Here is a 4,751-nt window from a genome sequence, read left to right as displayed (position 1 = left end):
GTAACCTTACTGTTGGTTTATTTCCAATCACCTGATTGATGCTTCCAGTAACCTTACCGATGACAGTAACTTCGTTGTTGGTTTATTTCCAATCACCTGATTGATGCTTCCCGGTAACCTTACCGATGATAGTAACTTCGCTGTTGGTTTATTTCCAATCACCTGATTGATGCTTCCGGTAACCTTACCGATGACAGTAACTCCGCTGTTGGTTTATTTCCAATCACCTGATTGATGCTTTCGGTAACCTTACCGATGACAGTAGCGTTACTGTTGGTTTATTTCCAATCACCTGATTGATGCTTCTGGTAACCTTACCGATGACATTAACCTTACTGTTGGTTTATTTCCAATCACCTGATTGATGTATCCCGGTAACCTTACCGATGATAGCAACCTTGTTGTTCATTTCACTCGTAAACAAACTACGCATATGCATAAGCATAAGCATTATCCACATTACCAAGCTGGCATAAGCATAGCCGTGGTGGAGGGGCAAACATGGATTAAACAGGTTCAATGGGTTTAAGGAGATAAAATCTTGGGATTGATGTCAGCATCAGCATACATGCATACGCATTAGCATATGCATATCATCTAGTGCATTCAAATACTACAAAAGCCCAGTTTCCAACCCTCATGTTGCGATAAGTGTATTTTCCGACCCACGTGTCGTGAGTTTCCAACCCTCGTGTTGAGATAGGTGTATTTTCCGACCCACGTGTCGTGAATTTCCAACCCTCGTGTTGCGATAGGTGTATTTTCTGACCCACGTGTCGTGAGTTTCCAACCCTCGTGTTGTGATGGGTGTATTTTTCCGACCCACGTGTCGTGAGTTTCCAACCTTCGTGTTGGGACAGGTGTGTTTTCCGACCCTCGAGTCGTGAGTTTCTAAACATATCTTTTTCCTTTCCGACCCTCGAATTGTAAATATTTGGCATGCTACTTTCTCCGACCCTCGAGTCGTGAGTCTCCAAACAAGTGAATCTTTTCCATGCAGGTAAGTTTGCTAGAACTATAGCAAATGATTTCTCTTATGCAGGTAAGCTTGTCCGAACCAGAGCAAGTAATCCTAATGGTGCAAGTGAACTCGTCCGAACCAGGGCAAGTGATCCTAATGGTGCAGGTGAACTCGCCCGAACCAGGGCAAGTGATCCTAATGGTGCAGGTGAACTCGCCCGAACCAGGGCAAGTGATCCTAATGGTGCAGGTGAAATTTGTCCGAACCAGGACAAATGATACAAATGTTGTAGGTGAAATTTGTCTGAACCAGGGCAAATGATCCAAATGGTGTAGGTGAAATTTGTCCGAACCAGGGCAAATGATCCAAATAGTGTAGGTGAAATTTGTCCGAACCAGGGCAAATGATCCAAATGGTGCAGGTGAAATTTGTCCGAACTAGGGCAAATGATCCAAATGGTGCAGGTGAAATTTGTCCGAACCAGGGCAAATGATCCATATGGTGTAGGTGAAATTTGTCCGAACCAGGGCAAATGATCCAAATGGTGTAGGTGAAATTTGTCTGAGCCAGGGCAAATGATCCAAATGGTGTAGGTGAAATTTGTCCGAACCAGGGCAAATGATCCAAATCGTGTAGGTGAAATTTGTCCGAGCCAGGGCAAATGATCCAAATGGTGCAGGTGAAATTTGTCCGAACAAGGGCAGATGATCCAAATGGTGCAGGTGAGCTTGTCAGAACTATGACAAGTAATCCTATTGGTGCAGGTGAACTTGCTAGAACTATAGCAAGTGATCCTTTTGGGGGTTCACAAACTACGGAAACTTACTAGAACCATAGTAAGTGGGGTTCACAAACTACGGAAACTTACTAGAACTATAGTAAGTGGGGTTCACAAACTACGGAAACTTACTAAACTATAGTAAGTGGGGTTCACAAACTACGGAAACTTACTAGAACTATAGTAAGTGGGGTTCACAAATTGCGAAAGTTTGCTAGCAATATAGCAAGCTAATCAAGTCCTCGCTATGTAAGACTCAGTCTTTAGCAGGACGATTCTTTTCTCTCACACTCGAGCACAAGGTTTTACAAAGGGTTCCTCAATTGGGTTTATCACGTTAGTCCCTCGGCAGTAATCTTCTCCAAAACATCATCAATAACAAACAAAGGTTTTATTTTTCTTTTTCAAAATTACTAACATACTTCAAATAACATAACTAACAGTCATGCATCATTCAATTGCACACCTCATTCATACATAATGCACATACATACATTGCTCTCATTTATTTTGAGAAGCTCACTGCATCATGCATCGCATGCATCATAACATTGCATAAAATTCAGGTCGCCTTTTTAGGCCATACTACAATCAAAGCAAGTGGTTCCTTTCGAAAGCATATGCTTCGCATTCTAAAAAAACGAAGAGAGGGGTATTTATCTTGGGTGGCATCTGCAAGCCCATCTCCCACGGAGTTTCTTCCCGACTAGTGCAAATTTCAGGGCATTTCAGTGTTCAATCATCTTCTACCTTTAGATCACGATAGGCAGACGTGTCTATCTGACTCTTCAGGTTTAAGAAGATTGAACAGGGGCAGCTGTCATACCCCAAAATTTGCTCGATCAAATCCGCGTCTTTTAATTCATCAAGGGCCGAAATAAAGAGTCATGGGGTTTGACATTCCTATTGTCAAACCCACCCTCTTATAAAATACCCTGAATTAAAATGGGGTTAAAATTAGAAGGTACTTGGGCCCAGTCATTTGGCCCATCTATCTTATTTTTTGGAGTTTTTAGTCATTATAATTTATTTTATATATTTACTCATTTTTATTCAACTTACCATTTACTTTATTATTATTATTATTATTATTAGAATTATTATTATTGTAATTTTTACTAACCATTATTATTCATTACTATTAGGATTATTAATATTATTATTAGGAGTATTATTTATTAATTTTGATAATATTATTAAGATTAATATTAGGATTATTATTAGGTAATATTAGGATTAGTATTAGGATTAATTAGGTTTATCATTTTTAATTAGTTTCAATTATTGTTATAATTATTTAATTTCTTTTACCCATTTAAAATACTAAGTAAAATACAAAAAAATATAAAATAAATGGATTAAATCATGAATGATATTTGGAATTTATTTTGGTCTAAAACATGCTGAAGAAATCATGAAAAGAAAAAAGCTTGATTAGGGGTTGACTTGTTTTGGAAAGTTTCAATATCTTTTTTTAATCAAATCTTAATATATCAAAAGATGGAGATTTAACATGTTTGGTTGACCTAAATCCACATGCTATAAATACTGAACAGTCTCAGATGCAGAAGGGGAGGTTTTTTGGCCTCCAAAACCGTAAATACGTTCAAAAAAGAGAAGGAAAAAGTGAAGATCATTTTAGTGGTTGGAGTTTGTTTCAGGGCGTGTTAAACATCTCAATCGATTCTTTGGTGCTCCCTGGTGCTATTGCAATCGTCTTCTACGATCAAAACATCCGGAATCATGGCATAAGGCTCACGGTTTTGTCGAATTTTTCTTATGTGTCGATTTCCATAATTCTTGCGTGATTAGTATAATTTGATTGCATATATTAATTCACAATGATGTTACGAAGCTTTTGGCATATGTTAATTGGATTTTGGTTGCAGGTACAAGGCTTCACCATTTTTAGGGTTGTGAAGCTTTAATTTGGGAACCACGGATAGAAGCAAAATTGGCTAAAATTAATAGTGTCGTCGCATTCAGAGGGTGTCTTTTAGTTAATCTGGATATTTAATTGAGATTTATTGGCTTCGTATGATGAATTTGATGTTGGCAGGTCTATAGCCACACCAAGGAACCGTGGCCAAAGCGTTCACGTATCTGCAGGAAAAAAAAGCCAGTCACATTGGAGAAGATGAACATGCTGGGCGCGGGGTTTTCAAAATTTAAGACACTTCGTTTTATATATTTAGGATATGGTGTATTTGTTAGACAGCGAACGTGCATGGTCGAGTTGGCAAGGGGCTCTTGTTGGCGAAGGAGAGAACTGGGATTCGAACCCCATACACGACAACTTAATTTTGATAACTTGCATGTTCCAATCTATTCATGAATCCTGTGTTGCGCGTCTCCTAAGAATCACCATGCATCTCTAATCTGGGCCATACAATTCCCACTAATCCAGATCCAAGGCATCAAAGGCTGAAGGATCACCATAAATCCTCAAGAATGTGCTACACAGGATAATTGCCAGGTTTTTTTTATAATTTTTGTTTATTGTATTATTTAATTGTTTAGATTAATTTTTGTTTATTGTATTATTTAATTGTTTAGATTAATTAACAGTTAAATATATTTGGTGTAGTTAATTTATAAAAATTAGGATTTGACAATAAAATTAGGATTTGGGTTAGGATTAAAATTTGTCCCGATTATTCGATTATTCGGTTTAATTGGTTTAATTAATTTTAATTCATAAAAATCAAAAAAACCCTAGAAAGGTTTATGACTATTAGGGTTTGCCCAATCCCACTGCCATTTGGCAACAAAAAAAACATTAATTCGATTGATTCTTGATTATGTAATTTTCTCCTCGATCCGACTATATCTATTAGTCGCATTGGCGAGAAATAAATTTAATCTAATATTAATTTAATTAATTCTGGTTTAATTCTCTCCTCGACCCGACTAAATCTATTAGTCGCAATGACGAGAGATAAAATAATAAAACGTAAATAACTGAATTTGTTGTCATGTAATAACCAAATCTATTGGTTATGAGAGGCAATA

The sequence above is a fragment of the Vicia villosa genome, unplaced genomic scaffold (assembly GCF_029867415.1).
Source record: "Vicia villosa cultivar HV-30 ecotype Madison, WI unplaced genomic scaffold, Vvil1.0 ctg.000477F_1_1_3, whole genome shotgun sequence".
Taxonomy (NCBI): domain Eukaryota; kingdom Viridiplantae; phylum Streptophyta; class Magnoliopsida; order Fabales; family Fabaceae; genus Vicia; species Vicia villosa.
This window is presented reverse-complemented; position numbering follows the sequence as displayed.